This window comes from Pinus tabuliformis, chromosome 2_1 (assembly GCF_031772625.1).
Source record: "Pinus tabuliformis cultivar Carrire ecotype Pingquan chromosome 2_1, CPIR1, whole genome shotgun sequence".
Lineage (NCBI taxonomy): Eukaryota > Viridiplantae > Streptophyta > Pinopsida > Pinales > Pinaceae > Pinus > Pinus tabuliformis.
This window is the reverse complement of record NC_142299.1, coordinates 720,683,185-720,703,616: the sequence shown is the minus strand read 5'-3', so window position 1 is coordinate 720,703,616 and position 20,432 is coordinate 720,683,185. Positions and strand designations below refer to the sequence as shown.

The 20,432-nt window shown below is 33.4% G+C and overlaps 1 pseudogene; it reads left to right on the top strand.

The window, feature by feature from the left end:
* Window positions 1-11,624: 11,624 nt before the first annotated feature.
* On the top strand, window positions 11,625-18,521 carry LOC149202624 (subtilisin-like protease SBT2.5; annotated as a pseudogene).
* Window positions 18,522-20,432: the final 1,911 nt, after the last annotated feature.

The window sequence follows — 20,432 nt, the reverse complement described above, 5'->3', positions numbered from 1 at the left end:
GACATAAGCCTAGTCTGGTTAGCTGGAGCCATTTTGAGTTAGAGAGCATAGGTTTGAGCTTTTAATTTCTCATTCCTTGATTTAATTTCTTTATGCTTCCCTTTAATATCTAGGCTCTGTTCAGAGGAAGCCCTGAAAGAAGACACCTCTGTGCTTTGTTGCCTTTACAATGCTTGTGTCTGTGAGATAGAAGGTGTGCCTCCTATTGGAATGGTTGGCCTGCTATCACTCCTTTCAGCTGTTGAGTTGCCTGTTGTTCCCTCACTATACTCCTCCTCTTCATATGGGTTCAACCTTTGCCTTTTAAAAAAAATTTGATGAATAGGTATATTAGAAGGGGTGGCTTCATCTCAGCTTCTTTTTAAACTTTTCTCCTCGTTTAGAGGAGTTTGCAAAAGATGAGGTTTGCTCATCATTTTTTCAGTTTGGCCAAGCTCCTCTGAAATTTCAGGCTACTGTGACTCTTCTTGTTGTTCTGAATCTTCTGCTTGTCCTAAGGGTCCTTGTTGCTCTGATGGTTGTATGTTATGATCCTATGACTGCTTTTGTGATGAAGTTTCTCCAAACACCTGTACAAACGACTCTTCATCAAACCTTCTTTCTAAGTCCACCAATACATTATCAACAACAACTTGGGTGCTATCTTGATCTATTAGAGTGTCTTCCACCCTTTCTGGTTGATTAGCATATTGTTCAATTTCTGGAATCCTATGGTGGATATAAGGAGATAGCCTATGTTTCTGCCTTTTGTTACGAATGAAGTTGTGGGGATCATAGGCCCAGATGAAACTTTCTTTTAATCTTAATCTCTGAAGGATTTCATCTGCCTCCTTTCCTACTTCTCTGTTATTGCATATGAATGGGCCTATATGATCTTTTATTCTCAGCTGGGCCTTCTTCTTGGTCTTGATGAAGTGAATCTCATCAGAATTGATCATTTTCCAGTAGTACTCCAGAGAAAATAATCGCATGGGGAGATATCTAGGTAATTTATAAGGAGGCAGCTCACACCCATAAATTCTAATTTTAGTATGGTTTTGGTACAAGTACCAATCCCCTACTTTATATTGTTTGGACAGTTGGAGAACCCTTTTAATTCCTACACTGATTCTAGGAGGGGGACTTCCTAATAACATTGTAGTTACTGGATGTACAAATAAATCAATAAAATCAGTGTATGGATAGTGAGAACAGCTTGACCTATGGAATAGAGAGGTCCAGAAGATGACAAATCTAGGATTTCCTCTAGTATCAAGCTTTTGAACAGAGAAAGGAAACTTATCAGTTTGGTAGTAGAGGAGCAAATGATATAGGACTGATGAATATTTGAACACCTTCTCATTTTCAAGTCTCATAAACTGACCATGCATTTTATCTGCCATGAATTTTGCATAATCAAACTTGACTGCAAGGGGTCAACCAGGGGTAAAAATAGACATGTAGGCCAAAACAATCTCATCTACATATTCATTGGTGGTAAAACCTAAAATGCAAGATATCATTGTTGTAATATCTTTGCCCAACTCAGAAAAGAAAACTGACACATAAGGTGGAGGGTCTTTTGGCATGTACTTTTCTTTAACAATGAAAGTTTGGAGGATTTGGGTAATTCTAGAACTTGATAACTTAGAAAATATTTCAAGAAAATCAGCAATGTTAAGGGGGGTGAGATCTTGAACTGATTGTAATTGTAACATTTCATTTATGGACTCAGCTGTAATGGTAAATAAGTTTTTTTGTTCTGGGGACATCACAGCTCTCGTAGTGGGGTCATAATTTGCATGACAGTAGTGCATAATTTCTGGGAAGACATGAACACTAGGGAATTGATATTTGGGCAAGTTTGATTCCCAAAGGCCTATATTATCTGCATGGTTCAGATAATTGTCTTGATATCTGCAATACAATTTCAGTGGGTTTTCATCGAAGGTTAGATCTTTTATCTGAAAATCTTTTTCAGCCAGGGGAAGATGGTCTATATCCCTATGGGGAGTGGTAATTAGTGTGATATTTAAGGCGACTGGGGCTTCCATCCTTGGTTCTTATGTATTCAAGGACGAGGGTAGGAAATGTTTGGGAAATTATGGAAAAGTGGGTCGTTTCAGAGAGTGTCAAGGCTATCAAATGGATTAATTCCCTAAATTACTTATTTCTTATAGCACTTCAGTTCATGTTTAGTATGGAAAATAGCGTTTCTTAGTTGGAATGCGGTAAATACCTGGTTATGGTTGCATGGAGAGACAAATGGCTCTAGTGCACTGTTTGTATGGAGCGCACAGATCTGCAATGGCAATCTGGAGTTCAGCGACTTCTGGAGGTTGACGGTTGGAAGTAGGGTGACGACCTGAACGTACTCTGAGTGTGCATGGGGAACACAAGGTTCTATTCTTGGTAAAACAAAAATAATTAATATTTTTTTGTTTATTTGCAAAGTCAATGCTTTTGGCGCATACAATAGAAATGAGACAATTGGCATTGGAAAGGGATAGTTGGTGTTATTTGATGGAAATGATGTTTTGTCATTTGGCGAAGGTGGTGAGCAGAGGTGGTAAGCGGAATTTATCGCATCGCTTATGAGAGCATGGCGGTATTTGAAGGAGTCTGCCCAATGCCATTCATCAGGTGACACGTAGCAAAAGGGTGTACAGTAAAACTGCTCACATCAGGCGGGTCAAGTTCGGCATCGGAGGGTGCCCGATATAAGTGTTGGTCATAGATCTGAAGGGGTCAGATCGTACGGTGGTCCGATAGGGATTTGATCAGGAGTTGTGGAGGGGCCCGACAGGATAATAATTGCAGATTTAGGGAGACTAGTGATGTCGGTGGTGATGTGATTGGAGGAAGGCTCTTAATTAATCACAGGTTGACTAATTAATTCCTTTTTAATGCAGTGGAAGGTTATGGTTCTTAATTTATCACAAATTGACTAATTAATCCCTTTAGTTACTTTATTATTATGGTTTATTTTTCAAACCTGGGCGATATATTTAACATTTGGTACTTTAATAATATATACGAGGACGGGGTATATTTTCAGCGAGTTAACTATAGTAAATTAATGTTAGTATGAAATGGAAATGAAGATAAGAATACGCTAAGTGAAATGTATCGAACTATTTTCACATTTTTGCATTTAAACATAATAACATAGGCTTAGTTGCATTTTGAGGGTTTTTTGTGAGAAGGGGTTTTGTAAGAGGCTGATTACTTTTCCTAAGAAAATATTGATTTTACTCTAGGAAAAGGGATTTTTAGGAGAAATGACTGAATGATAAAGGGGTTTTAGCACTTGGAACCTATAAGTCATTGGGCCTAGGGTCCGGTCCCTCCAAAAGTCAGAGAAATGCTCTGAGCCCCTTTGACTTAAGGTTTTTTAGGTACTTTTGACTTTGTTCATGGGAAATTAGTGAATTAAATGTGAAATGAATGTGGAAATTAATTATTTGACTTTGTCCATGTCTCTTTGTTATCCATACTTCCAGAGTACCTTGATGATGGAAGTAAATGACATAAGTTTCAACTAATCATTCATCATACATAATTCTGCAACCATTTCATCTACTTACCCACCTACACATCCTACCATTTTTTCTACTCTTTATTAAGGTGCACTTAAACTGGAAAACCCTTATCAAACTTTTCCTTTCCTTTACAAAAGTGATCTATCTAAATCTATCCTTATTACATCCAAGGGCTCGGATTATACTGTTGAGGTCCTTTTATTTTTTCTACCTATCTACTTGTCTGCCAAGATTAAACAGTTTGGTTAGATTTTATTTTCTATGTTTAAGCATGAAATTGAAAACATGGAATAACGAAGATTAAATTGTTTGGTTACCATGGATTGTGGCATAAATAACAAGTTGCACATAATCATTATTGTACAAAAAATAAAATAGTAGTGGCATTTGGACTTGCACACTTTCATGGTCTTTTTCTTTCTTGGGGTTCATTTTTTTTAATCTTTTTAGACCTTTTTGTTCTTTTTGCCCTTTGATTTTTCTTTTAGGGCATACCCTCTTTACATATTTTAATTTCTTTTTTTTTTAATATGGAAACATTTGTAGAAAGCAAAGGTATGTACATATTATAGGGATAAACTAAGTCAATCATAAATTATAACACCTATTGGTATAGGAACATAAAAAAATGCACAAATAATCTATAGATAATCAAATAAAAGCGTCGTAAACTAAATAAAATAGATACTTAACAAACAAACACAGGAACTTATATTTCGAAAACAAATCACAAATAGATTGAAATAATGAACATAGTAAGAGTTTGGGTGTAATAAAAAAGACTAATACTATACATAGGCTTCTTCTTCTTATCGAGTTTCCCAACACAAACTACATGAAGAGTTTCTGCTCCAAAACAAATCTAGGCTATACATAGACATGATCTTCTTAAAATTTTCAAGAAAAATTACTCGCAAAGTTCCTGCTACTGTCTCTACGCATATATAATGAGCAACAAAACAGCAATATAATGCAAATCAAGAAAAAAAGCGTGACTTCACCTCATACTGATCATCATGGACAGGCTGATTGACTGACGACCTGAACATAAAACAAAATTATATTCAACACACTAACAATTTGTGCAGAATGTCCACAGCTCTGCCTCAGGGAAGCCCAAGGGTACATCGTTCCCTTTCACAGAATCCTCATCGCCACAATAGGAATTTAAGATCTCTAAAATCTTGCGAACGATAGAGACCTCAGGGCGCAAAGAGAGGCCCCACGAAGTTCAAACCATATTTCTTCTCCACGTCCTCTAAGAGCATCTGGAACAAAGGGTGATTAACAAATTTTGTCTTTATCACGAACCTCGTGCAGCCCGCGCCAACGTAGACTGCCAATTACCCATCCAGATCCATGTTGGTGTCACGCCAAGAACGACAGCAAGCAGGTTAATGAGAGACGTCATCGAGCACAAGGTCGTGATATCCTCACCATTAGGCTCTACACTCTATTTTATTTTGTTTGCCCGCATAGGATTCGAAGTCACAACCTCAACACCAATTAAAAAAATGTAAAAACCAAGCTGGGTATAAACCTCGAACTATCAGCCAGAACATTTTTTGTCATTAGCCACATACCCTTGCATCTTCATCCATGGTGTTGCTATATTGATTCAAATGTTCATATCTATACCACAAATGAAACCCGATTGTTGTTGGAATGGCGGAGGAGACAAAGAAAAAATAATTCACACATAAAACACAAATTGGGGCTCTTTTATTGATCACATAAAACATTATGCTTACAATGAACTCGAATATTTATCCTTTTCCAACTATTGTCTTGCCTAAAATATTTTGACATGCAACAACACACTAAAAGTATTCTATCACTTAACTCGACTTTGACTCAACACTCAATCACTTAGTTAACTGACCCTCTATGTTTATCCAACTCCACATGCAGGAGTAATTACAGTTTCTAGCACTTCCCCTTAATTATGACAATATGACTCAACATAACTCAACATGACTCAACTATGTGTTTTAGGCTTAAAATAGAAATTGACTCAATTATCACTCAAACATGCCTGCTAGTCTATGTCTCAGCTAGCCTTACAATGACTCAATACTTTCACAATTTTTCATTTTCTCTTTCTTTTCTTCCAAATTTTAAATCCTCGAAATTGCTTCATTCTCTGTTGCGCTTTCTTGTTGTAGGCTCCATATTCCTTTACTTGTTGTTGCTTCAATTTTTGTTTGACTTCTCTTGAATTTGTGCTGAAACACAATCTAATCTCGTCTTCTACAAATTCATCTTCAAATATTCATTCAACTATGGATTACTGCCACAACATTGCATCTTCAAACTGTCTTATTTTCTCTGCTTCTTGCGCTTCATACTCCTGAGTTTCTTTCTGCCATATTTCTTGATAGCGGAATCTTATCTCTTCTTGACTCCATTGTTGAAAAATAGTTTCAACGCATTCATCTTTGTCTTCAGAAACATCCATATCATTATTTTCACTTTCATCCTCACGTACTATTTTGTTTTGTTTTTTTTTTGTTTGTTTCCTGTAATCTGCATCAAATTTATTAACTTTGCTTTCAACTTTTGTTCCCAAGCTATTTTGAACACTTGCATATTCAAAAACAATGTTAAAATCATATTTCATATGACTCTCTTCATTGAGAGCCTCCTACTCTACATCTACCTTCTTTTCAACTTCACTGAAACTATCTTCCACTATTATGTGGTCAATGGATATTCTCATCAAAAACTCTTCAATCACTTTATCCTATTCTTGATCATCAACTGTTGCTATATGACACACTGCTTCATGACCAGTTCCAACTACTTCATATCTTCCTGTTGTGGTGGTAGCTTCAACCTTCAATATTTCATCAAACATTGCGCTTACCATATCACCACAATCAATCCCTGTTTCAAAAAAGAAACCACACATATCATCAACATAATGTTCATCTACACTATGGTGAGATATCCGAGCATGCATGTGCTCATTGTCAATTTCATTAACAATTTCAACTTCACCAAATCCATCAGTTGCGGCTGGATTCACCAATTCACATATAACTTTGCAGTCATCATCCACATGTGTCTCATCACAATGGGATTCACCATCATCTGCATCATCCACATTACAGTGGAGTCCTTAAGCATTTATTTGCTCTTGCTTTGTTTCACACACAGAGGCTTCAACTTCTCTCTCTACAATCTTTGTTGCATCTTCTTCATCCATATGCATGCTTGCATAATGGGTTTCAATTTTATGGTCTTGACAACCATCATCCACTTTTGAGTGGGATTCTCCAAGCTCTGTTTTCCTCTCAGAGTCTTGCTCATCTACTCTCAGATCTGCAACTGACTTCTTTGCTTGTGACATAACCTGTTGTTGCATATCACTCCCCCTTGCATCAAACTCTACTTCCAGAAGCTTCCATGCTTCCCTGGAAGTTGTAGCTTTTGCTACCCTGCACAAACACCTCTCGTCCAATCCCTGTTTTATAATATTCAATGCTAAAGCATCGCATACTTCATCATATGGGTTATTAGACTTGTACTCAAATAACTCTTTAGCTTGAAAAAAATGTAACATTTTGATAACCCAATGATTAAAATATTTACCTGTAAACATAGGAGGTGGTAGGAGATCAAAGTTACAGCAATCACACTTGATTTCTTATCTAGACTTCTCAGTTCCTCGGCTACAGTGTGAACCTCTCTAACCATGGCAACAATCTCTGCCTCTTCTTTTCGATTTCTTTTCTTCATATGCTTTAGTCGCGCTTTGCGACCCATGATTGCGTTCATTCCTTTGTTTTATAATTTATTCCCTGATTGTATGAGGCTATCTTCCACATCGCCCCCGAAAAAAATATGATTTTCATTATACGCCCCCATAAGACACAATCTTCACCAAAACACTATCATACTTTACAAAACACCAAAAATTGACAAACTGTACAAAACCCTAAATTCTCCCTAAATTCTCTTGCCAATAAAAACCTTGTAAAAATTTCTTCTTTCTAATAAAAATATCCCATTTTTTGTTGTTGTTTAGATAAATAGTTTTCCGAATCCCTTTTCGAAAGCCTTTTTTAAGAACTTTAATAAAAAACGTTTTCAACACACCTTTAATAAAAACTTTAATACAAACCTCACGTATTAAGAGGAGCACTCGAATTCGACCTTTGAATAAATATAGTGATTTTAGGAAGCAACAAAATTTTGAAAGACAACTAGCATAATAATAATAAAATAAAATTATATAAACAATTTATTGTTTTGAAGTTGTGTGAGTATTGATATGATTTTATGTTTAATATTTGGCTTGAGAAATTATGTTTAGAGATATCTAAGTCATTAAGATAGCCTAGTTTTTTCAGTGAGTTTCTAGAAAGTCACCTTCACATCATGGAGAACCTTAATAGTATACTCTATAACTATCTATTGTATACCAGGTAGATTGTAAATAATTATTATAATAATTAAAAAAATAATTCATATTATAAATATTTTATTATATAAAATTTTGAAATAATTTAAAACAAATAAAATAAAATAAAAATTAAGTAGATATATAAATTGGTTTTTGACTGATTTTTATTTAAATTTAAATTAAAATATGGTAAAATCGTCAATTTGAAGTTTATAATTTACATAATCCAAATTCTATAGAAATTTTTAAATATTAAATCTTTTTATATATTTCAAAATTTAATTTAACTAACAAAATATTACAATCCAACTTAAAATTATTATTTATATATATATATATATTTTTTTAGCAAAAAAATTAAAACATAAAATAGTTGAAATGCCTTTTTGATTGTGTCTAGGGTGCCTAAACAAAAATAAAATATTTTCTCAATATAAAAACAATTTCAAGTATAATAAAAAACACGAATGAATGTATATGTGAAGACAGTTTCAATTAAAATCATTCTAAAACATCAATAATCCCATCTCCATGTAATCATTCGATTTATTGATATTATAATCTTATTGGTGAAAACATTTCGTTCACTTTGAGTCATAAAATCTAATTTTAATCAAAAGCATTATAAAACATCAATAATCCCAGTCTCATAACCATCATTCATTTTGTTTATATTATAATACAAATATTAAAAGTATTTCACTCACTCTACGTTATAAATAAGATCTTTTGATATCCACTTGTAATTTCATATATGTATATATGTGTGTGTGTGTAAACAAATATGAGTAAGTTGTTAACTTCTACATAGTATTTGAATAAATCATTTGAGCATCTGAATAAGCTAATTCAAATCAATATCATCTTCAAATTATATAAAAAGAAATTAATATTCAATGCTCAAAGAAAAAGGTAATAAAAAGTTTAAAAATAAAATTAAAAAATATCTACTACTTCCTAATAAAAATATTAAAAGAGAGATGTGTAATTCATGCAATTCTTACTATAAAATTACTATGGGACATTTAAAAATATTCGTAATAATAAAAAAAATTCAATTTGGATCATCACTATAAACATTTTAATATGCATGGTTAAGTAATATCAATCTATACTCTAAAATATATTAATAACAAGAAAAAATATTTTCATCTGGATGATGTAGTTGCTAGATAAAATGTCTAAGTGTACATGTTATGTAAAGAATTTTAATGTAAATTATGTTCATGTTATATCGTTTAAAAATATTATGTATATATCATATGAAACAATTGGAAATAATAAGTTCTTATGGTCAAACTTTTTGAAAGAGTCTCACTATTTTATATTTTGGTATATATATGGATTTTTCCCTAAAATATAACATATTTTTTTAGACATAGAAGTTCATTCAAAAATACAATTTAAACAACAAAAAGTTAGAGAGAGAGAGGGGTTCATTGGGATCCATCAAGGGATGGGACGGATGAAATCTTTTTAAAGTTTTGAACTCTAAAACAGATTTAGACATGAAGAGATTTTGCACTCTAGTGCAGTCGTATAAATTAAATGGCTATCAAAGAATGATCATAAACCCTAAAACACTTACTTCATTATGCATCTCACATTGCCAAAATTTAAAAAACCATAAAAATTAATTTAATGATAAGTTTATTTTAAATTATCATTCTTCCTATTAATTGTAAAAAATATATTCTATATATGTTAAACATATATACATTTCAAAAAACATGTAGTATAGACATTCACCGACTTAAATATGGAGACCCCTAATGTGTAAACAGGCTTTGTTACATACCATGGATAAATATCATAGTGTATCAAAACTATATACTCCATAAAAGCATAACTAATTTCATATAACTAAATAATTTAACTAAAAGGTAAAAATTCATAACTATTTTCAAATAAATCTAATAATTCCATATATTATTATTATTAATTTTTTGTGTTGAGAGTTTGTCTATTGGCTAGTATGGGAGAGATGATGTCATGTAATGTTATATTTAATAATAATAAAATGATACTTAAATTAACAAAACAAATTAAAAATAATAATAATAATAATAATAAAAATTGATGTTAGCCATAAATAAAATATTTTAATTTAAATTTCATTTTTACATCAAGTTTATATGGAGAGATAAAGCGATGGAAAATAGGGATAAAAAATGCTTTTTAGTATGAGAGTTATGTACTTTCTTGACTATTTATTATAGAATTGAGAGAAAATAATATTATTGATATTATAGGGTTTCCAATTCATTTTAAGTTTAGTTTACATGTAATATTTAAAAAATATATTTATAACATAAAAATATTTTCAATCAATTATAAATAAAATATCTCAAAGTTTATATTAAAAGAAAGTAAAATAAATTAAGATAAAAAATTTCCCATATTCTTACTTCCCTAAAAATGAGTAATTTATTTCATTTTTAAATTGAACTTTGTATATAAGATTAAAAACACTAAAAGCTAAGAACAATTTAATAGGAGTTATACATTAAATATTCAAATGCATGTTGAGTGAAATATTTTAACATCAAATATATATATATATAAAGTCACATAATTCTTATTCCATTAATAAATGCTTTTTAATTCAAGGGATGATATTTGTAATCCTATATATAACATTTAAAAAAATATTAGTAATGAAAATAATAAAATATATGCATACCAGAAATAATATTAATAACAAAATTATTCAATATACACAATATGTGTGTATATAAAAGGAGAGAGAGCGTTGCTCAAAATGAACATAGATCCATCTAATTCTAGATCTACCAAGAAGGGTGGAATCAAATCTACCCAGTTGCAATTTTTTTCTAAAATTCTGCAATAAAAAATAGATTTGCATCTTTAGAGATTTGATCTTTCCAAACACTTACTAAATAAATCCAGAATTAAATAAATATTTACTGGTAAAATACTAGATAAAAATCATCTATATAATAATTAAATTAAAATGCTAAAATCTTATTTAAAATAAACAAATCTGTATACTTAATCAAAATAAAAATAATTCAGACATAATCAAATAAAAAAGATAATAAATGCATGCTAAACAAACGCCTGACCTTATATTTCAAAAACAAACCACACGGCAGATTTAGTAAGAACGTAGGTGTAATAAAAGAGAGTGATAATATACATCATCCTTCCTTCTTCTTATCAAGTATCTCAACACAAACAACATGAAGAGTCCCTGCTCCAAAACAAATCCAGACTATACGTAGACTTGATCTTCTTAATTTTAACCAGACAAATGACATTCAGAGTTCCTACTACTGTCCCTACGCATATATAATGCAAAACAAGAAAAACGTCGCGACTCACGTGCGATCCTAATGGACAGACTGCTTGACCAACTACTTGAACTTTACACAAAATTATAATCAACGCACTACCATTTACCGCAGAATGTGCAGAGCCCTGCCACACGGAAGCAGACATCGTTGCCGTTAAGAGAATCCTCACCGCCACAATCTGTATTCAAGGTCTCCAGAATACTGCGAAAGACGAAGACCTCGCAGGGCAGACTGAGAGGACCCGCGAAGTCGAAACCGTATTCCTTCTCCGCGTCCTCTAACAGAATACGGAACAGAGGGTGATTAACAGATTCCGTCTTTATCACGAATCTGGTGCGGGCCGGCCCGACGCAGACTGTGAAATACCCTTGGGGAGCCATGTCGCTGTCGTGCCAAGAACGGCGGCGGCGAGGGTTAATGAGAGACATCATCGAGCACGAGGTCGTGAACGATCTGGTACTCGGCACCACCAGATTAGGCCGTCGCCATATTCTCAGGATTAGGCTCTGTAGTCTGTTTCTTTTCTCTTTGCTCCCCATAAGATTTGAAATCACAAGCTCGATACCAATAAGAAAAGCGTAAAAGGCAGTCCGGGTCTGAAGTATGACCGAGATCAACGTTCGTCATAAGCCATGTAGCCTTGCATCTTAGTCCGTGGCGTCCTTATATGGATACTAACGACATGTGCAGCCTGCGCATAACTATACCACCAATTATTTCATCACATAAATTGCACGATATTAAGCACGGTGCCCTCATGAAATTCGAACCAGATAATTGTAGCGCAACTCCGGACAGAATCAGATATTAAGAAAACCCTATGGGTCGAGACATTATTATTCAGAATGATTGTTATTAGAATGCTTTGCTATATGAAGAATCAACTCTATTAAAGCCTACATGTAACGCTCGTGGGCCATTGAAATAATGACGACAAAATCCCTGCATATGTTTCAATTTTAAATAGCAAGATTCGAAGTACGGTAAATTTGAATTGATTGCCTTGGAAATGATTTTAAATTGAAAATCGAAGGAGATGCCAAAATCCATAGGACAATGCCTACCCCCCGCCGCCCGCCGCCCTTAGGATTTCCGCTTCCGATTCAATTCAAGACATTGTGACGTTTTATTACTCGAGGGAACCGGTCTATTGCCGAAAGATCATATCCCATCATTCACTGCGGCTTACAACGTTATCTTCAAATCTTGCAAGATCTCACCACGTTTTGGCCATTGCTCAAGTGGATATTGTTCGTCAACTAGAGCTAACCACTCTTGCGACTTTGCACTTATGTCAATATCTTAAAACTTTAATTAAGATATGTATTGTCACAGTTATTTATTTATTTATTTATATAAATTTATGCCAGCACAATTACATAATTTAATAATTTAAATGGCCGGTAATAATTTGAATGGTTGGTAAATGTGGATTGGTAGCACTTTTCTCATAATAGTTAGAGTTGATTTTTTTCTAAAGCTTTTTTGTTTCCAAAGAGTCAATTATAGTGAGTTGTAAGTTTCCAGAGTGTAGTTGTCATAGTTATCTTTAAATGATAGTTGCTTCCTTTATTGCTATATAGTGGAGGTTTTTATTTATTTTTGCAATTTGTGAGTTATATAATGCTTTTGCATTGTATCAAAGCCTTGGTCGAGGGTAAATTCCTCAAGTTGCATTGCATTTAAGAGGGGTATTGGAGTAATTCTCACATTGACCTCACCGAAAATCAATTAGGTGGACAATGTGCCGCTTGGGAACATGATACCAAGTGCCCACTCAAGGTAATAGTAAGGGTTTGGAAGTTTAGTAACCCTACGGGTTTTGGTGTAACTGAAAACCTCAAGATGACATTAGAGTGACCCAAGTTGAATTCGACAAGTAGAGTTAGAGTAGGGTGTTGGATTAATTTCCATAGTCATCCCATTCTGAATCATTTCCGTGGACTAAACACGACCCTGGGAATATGAGGCTAGCCACACCCACCACCTCGATAACATGAGACTAGCCCCCTAGTCATGGTAATGGTAAGAGTTTGGAAGTTTACTAATGCTTGTGGGATTTGGTGTAACTAATGGGTTTTTATAGTAATGTTTCTCTAAGGTCCTAACTTTGACTCAACCCAACACATGATCCAAGGGTATTTGATAAATTTTGTAAACGATCTTAGTGGATTTGATAAAATTTTATAGAGGATCCTTACAAGTTTGATAAAAAATTATCGTAATGGTTATGGACCCGCATGCACATTATTATTGAGTTTGCACAAGGATAATCATACTGTGTGGATAAATAATATGTTCGCTGGCTCACTTGGAGGTGCAACAATTTGTCGAATTTCCTCTTTGGTTTATGGCACAGGACCCTTACTAGGCACGACTGATAGTGGAGGTAATTCATATTCTTCTCTATATGAAAGTTAGAGGTCAAGATGTGGATATTTGTTAGGACTTGTTGATCGCCTATTAAGAATGAATCTATAAGTGGCAGTAATCTAAGAGTTATGCATAGTACACAATATCCCTCTGTTTCAGATACCTTTTTACATTAAGAATTCTAATGTGTTATTTTAGTCCTTCCAGCTTTGGTTATAAGTTAATTTCTCAAATTATTGTCTCTCATTTCATCGATTTCCATTTTTCATTGTGATGAGGTTGGGAAGTTTTATAAGATCGATTTTTCACAATAAAAATTGTGTAAAAGTCACCATAGTTGGCAAACAAACATCGTTTCTTTGAGATGTAAACATGTCCCTAAAGATAGGGTTATTGTGTATGTAAATCTTGTGTTTGTGAATTCACCAAAATTAGAACCAAATACATTGATAGTGTTTTTCATGGTGTGGTCCTTGGCTTTGGTAACATGTTCATATGGACAATATAATCGTATTCCATGGGAAGGAGCTTCTATTGTGAAGAAGAAACTCATCAATGTCAATGTTAAATTCTTACAACCCTTCTCTTCCCTTGTTTCTAGAATGTATATTCTTTGAGTCCATTAAGTAAGATTGTGTTTTAACCAATTTTTCCAATATGGGTAAAATATTACACAAGACTCGTGAGAAGAAGGAAAAAGAGCAACTTCACAATGATGTCCCTTGTTACCATTATTTTGTTGCTATCTTGCAAAAATAAAACACTACACTTAAGAATTGCTTCCAAAGCACTCTCACTAAGAAAAGTAGTAAGATTGACCACTCAGAGTCAACCATGGGCAAGTATTTCCAGAATCTTGCAGACGAGTTTCAGGAAAAGATTTAACTCCTTGATTATTTGGAGAAATAATTTGAGTCCTTTTTTAACTCAGAAAATGTTTGACTCGGTCCTTATTTTAAGAAGTTGAGTCCTTGTTTGATTCCATAACTTGAGTCTTCATTTGACAACTTGAATTTGTAAGTTGGAGGAACAAAATAATCAACAAGTTATGGAGGTATTCTATTTGAAATCCTTAATGGAATTGCATCATTAAGAAGAAATCCATATTTGAGCAGAGAGCAATAGATTATTGGATATATAATAAACAATAAATCAATATTATGGTGCCTTGTCAAAATAGTTTATTGAGCAAGATGAGGTCTTCCAAAACATGCACGAGTGCAAGTAGCACTTTGAATTGGAATTCAGTCACTTTCGAAATGATTAGAAGAAGAATGTTATTATTAAGTTGTCAACCTCACATGTCAATGTTGATAATGTTGCTTCTATTTAACCTACCTTTGAAAAAGACATCACTAGAATTAGTTCTCGATTGCCAAGTCAAATAGTATATACTGAAGGACGACTTGGGGACAATGGGAAATGCATCATTGTTCTTATTAACCCTGTAGTGAAAATGTCAATAGAAGGTCTTGGATATGATCAAATTGCTACCTCATTACCTACATCTAGCTTTCTTGAGACGAGAGAAGTGTCATTTGATGTTGGAGGACTTTAGACAAAGATGGTATAAGAGCATGCTACTATTGATTATGATAAAGAGATTGACATCATGGCTACTAGGTCATTCCCAATGACAAGGTTGCTACACCCACCTTCGATTTTGCAAAATATTATATTTTATCCAAGATGTCTATCACAAAGTAATGACCTTCCTCCTAATATTGAACTTATTAATTTTGGGTAGATAGTTTACACAATTCGTTCAAGGCATGCCCCATCATTGGATGTCATGTATGGAGAGTTCCCCTCGAGATATTCAGATGGAATTGTATTTGATGGGTGTCATAGGTGAGAACAATGTCATTACATCCATATCCATATCCTAAGAAAAATATTTTTCCTATTTCGGTTAACTAACTTAACCCATGTGCTAGAAATCTTGTTTGAGAGCCCTTAGATCTGTAAAAATACCTTGACGTTTTTAACTTTTCACCCATTGGATTCGTGATTTCTTGACTAAAAATATTTTCCAACTAGTCTGCACAATCTAAGTGGACTTCCCTAGCCTCTCAATGCAATTCCTGTCGACCATAGAGTTAACTACACCTCTTCTATGAGAGTTTATCTACCATGGAACTTGGACATTTTTTCACCCTCAATGACACAAACTTTCTTTTATGGTTAACCTATTTTAAAAGCACAAAGAATTTGTGCTCATCAAGATTAACAACCATAACCACCCTAACTAGTTTTCCACATCAATTTTCTTAACACTTGATTTCATTATCAAAGCGAGGACCACTAAATCCATCGATGTCTACTCATGATCCAAGCTAATCCAAAGGTGCCCTACCTACTCACTAAATCCATCGATGTCTACTCATGAGCTAATCCAAAGGTGCCCTACCTACTCAAGCCCCTCCTACCCCCAAAGCTCTCAAAGTAATCAATGCAGGTAAAGGTATGGAATAAAAAGCATTTGTAAATATAGAGGTAATGTCATAGAAGAACAACTATATTGATTTTTATGTTTATGTTGTTTGTATGAGCACGGAGGAATATTTAAATTATGTTGTAATGTTTACTCTTTAGTTTGTATTTTGTGTCTTTTATGACATGTCACGTCATTTTTGTTAGGGAATATTTTAGAATGTTGTATGTTACTTGGTAGAGCTTGAAATGTTTATTCTTTGGTAATTTGTTTGTAGTGTGTTCATCATGTTCATGTCTACCATACATGAAATAAATTTGTGTTTCCCATAATCATTATAATATGAATGGTCTTTGTAGGGGCTATTGTTTTCCAATTTGATTTTTCTTTCTAGTTTTTTTATGTGTATACTAAAAGAAATGTGGATATTATGCTTTGTGTAAATTGTTGGGTATGTGTTATATTCTTTCGTTTTGTTGAGTGCAACAAGGGAGTCAAAGAGGGGTGCGGGGTCCATAGCAGCGCCCCAGGAAATTTTTTTGTATCCTATAATAGATGGGCGAACCTACCTATAGTTTTGTGCATGGGTTTTGCACATGGTTTCTGGTGTGATGGTTTTCTTCCTATGGTATTTTGTAGATTCGGTCAAGGGAACTACGGTTATGTTCTAATCCAGGGTTAAATGGATTGGCATTTATGAATGTTCCAACATGTATATATATGTATGGTAACATTGAAAGGAATATAATGAAAAATCAATATAATAGTCCTCATTTTGAGATCTAGTAGAAAATCTATGTGTGTTTGTTTTATGTTCTGACCATTTTATATTTTATGTTTTAAGAATTCATTTTCATGTAATTGTTGTACATGGTTAGAACCTACATAAATAGTTTCCTTCCTGTAATAGCTTTGCACACCATAGTTTCGCTGAAAATGTATCAAGGAATTAGCCAACTTGCATTGACTGAAAATTCCTAATTCAACAATGAACAATCTGACTTGCGAATTACGCCAGAAATTCAGGAACATTGGTGATCTATTATCAGTAAACAGTTCCCGCAACAAAGTTAAATGGAGGATACAAATAGGTGGTATATTCAACACATTGAACAACAATTCACTTGAAGGAAATGTCGACCGATGAGGATCCAGAGTGAATGTTTCGTCTCCCGCGGTTATTCGTAAGCCAATAGTTTTAAATAAAAACACGAGCGGGAGTCCGATCAGAAGAGTATTTGCATGTTACTAATATGTCTACCTTTTGTAAATATGATGAATATTCGAAGCAATCTAAGTTGAGTTCGAAGAAAATAAATCCTATAGTTGAGGGAATCACTGATAAAATCACAATTGTTACTTTTATTTGTCTAATAGGCCTTTGTGGTCTTAATGGATGAATCCTAAGAAGAAGATATTTTATTCAAGCTAGCAAATATCAGAGTTCAAGTATAGGTGCATGTTATTGGGCAACGAAATTCTACAACAAGATTTGTTGTTCAATTCTATTGGGTATATGTTGCACCTTAGTATAAATAACTAGAAGTAACATACTTACTGAAATAATTGTGCACTCGAGAGTTGAGCGTATTTTATTGGAAGGGTTTGGGCTGAGAAAAATATACTTTCAAATTTCCTTTGATTCTTAATACATACAATTGATGTGAAGAGAAATTTACCAAAGACTTTAGTCTAAGGATTAATCTTTTATCTCTATGCTCAAGCTTTTTAGTGCCATGTTCATATGGCTTAGTGATATGTCTGAGCCACGGTTTATTCATTTTTGCACACGGAGAAGTTGTTAAATTATATTCTCAACACTTGGAGAGGTAGCATGACATGCTTTTAGAGGATCATATTGAGCGTGGTAGCTATAAGAAACTTTACAGCTACCACAATACTCTCAATTTGTTTTCTATGCAAATGTCTCTAGAACAGGTATAAGGTATTTTGTTTATGTCCTTTCAGCATTGTCTCAATGGTTAAACATGTTTTAGTCTATTCCATGGAAAAGCAAAATCTTTTATAGGATTTGTTTTCAATTATGTCATTCTTACTTCTCTTGACAGAGAAGTTCATTGTTTTGTTTGTAGGAAGAAAAACTGAGGAAAACTATAGGAGTAAAAAATGTCCAAAAGGACTAGTTAGTTAAAATGTTGACAACTCATACTGCAAAGTTTTTAGGCCTTCCGTCTGGAGTGTTGTCAAGTGGAAGATTGGAAGAGATAAGAGAAGGGATTGTGATTGGAATTATTGGCACAGGGATCTACCCTCAGCATCCAAGCTTTGTAGTTCACAATTCTCCACATTATGGACATGTTCTTCGCTACATAGGAAAATGCGAGGTTGACCTTGATACTAGTCGAAATTTTTGAAATGGGAATAGTATTGGTGTTGAGTATTTTATGGCTTCTACGATTGCAATAGGATCATTTAACCCTGCTTATGATTTTGTATATCTTACATAGAAAGTAAGTTGTAGTATTTGGTAGTATATGGGCATTATTTAATAATTGCTACTATGGTCAAATTTTTTGTGCATTATTTTGAAATATTATAATTTATTGATTATGTAAAACTCCCTTTAAAAATAGGAAAAAATCCATTTATAATGGAATTAGAATACAAATAATTTTTTACATTGAAGGCTTGAAGATGGATTTCTAGTTTTAATGTGTCATGAGTTATTTAGTTTGGTTTTCTTCTAGATAATCAGTCATATAACTACTGCAACAACAAGGAATTTTGGAGTGTTAGTGAGGATGCATGGATATAAATTTAGGAAGGAAAGCGGCATGACTCCTCGTGATCGGTGAGGCCTCGCAAAAAAACCAGCTAAATTGTTAAGCTTTCTCATTTGAACTTCACTGTTAGCCAATTAAACTATGGATATTTGACTTAAATAATGTGGTTTCATTGTTATTTTGGTTGATTTCATTGTTATATTATATTTTCCTTTCCATCATGCAGTACTGTTGTTTATAAGGCCTTGTATATGCAACTTTGGAGGTTTTGTTGCAGACGTGGTGTTTATTGTTGATCAGGTTTGATGCTTCTTACTAGTACTTCATTGAATTTAAGATGCATAAACTATATGGTAGTGGTGTTGAGCGTCAAGAAAGAGATGTGCTAAATTTGGAGCAAATGGACAAAATATTGACAGGGATGTAAAATATTACCATGGTTTGTTTGTAGGTTGTTGAAGATGGTGCAAAAATTTGGAGCCTTTCCATTGGACTAAATAATCCACCTTCAACTAGTCAAAGTGCAAAATTTCTCAATCTTTTGATGTTTCCCTTCTTTTTGTTGTCAAAGCATGAGTTGTTGTAGCACAAGCCAGAGGAAATGGTGGTCCATGTACCAAAACAACTGTATTTTTTAGTCCATGGATTAAATCTTTAGCGGTTGGTGTAGATGATTGTAACTACAAAAATATATTTTTTTTCTAGGAAATGAAAAATCTCTTCGAGAGATAGGGATTTCATGTAACTTCTCGTCATTGAGAAATTAGATTTATTTTCCTTCTCTTTAAAATTAAACAAAAAAATTTCCTTTCCATTGCTCAAATGAAAATTTTTCTTGATTTATATGTTTCTACATTCTTTACTTCGAAATGTAATTTCTTGCATATTTTTTCCTTGAAAACTTGTTGTGATGTTGTTGGGAATAACATCCACTAATTGTTGTAGTCAATTTGTGACATGTGAAAATAGATAATATGTGCAACCCTGACACATAGAGTTTAGTATTTTTCTCCCATTGCAGGAAATGATGTAATGCTAAATTCTTCTTATGTGATATTATGTCCATCTAACTTCCAAAACCCTAAAGCTCCCTAAAGATTTTAACAAGACTATGATTCAGGGTAACATTCTAGTTTGTGGATATTCATACAACTTTGCATATGGTGTTGCATCTGTAAGATGCCTGTTAGAAACTGAAAAGAGTTTAGGTGCAACTGTGTTCTTCTTGGTTATCAATGCATTGTCTACATGAGCTAAATTTGATTTAGTTCCAGTGGGAATTCCAGGATTGTTATCAAATAAGTAGATCAAACATAAGTATAATTTACAATATCAACATTTTTGAGTTGAATTGTGACATGTTAATGGTAATCTAGAGTCCCTAGAAAATATTTCAAATATTTCCTTGCAATTTTCTTTTGATTGAAGGAAATATCCTCTTAAGGTAAGATAGTTGATCCTTCTAAAGAAATCATTAATGTTTTTTAGATATATTTCTGAGTGTTTCTTTGTTTTTGGTTAAAGGTTCTTGTAGATTACTATAATAGATCAACAATAAGGGATCCATAAGGTCAAATCACAAGATTTGGAACTAAGGCTTCCATTGGAAATTAGTTGAAGCCTATATATCAAGGT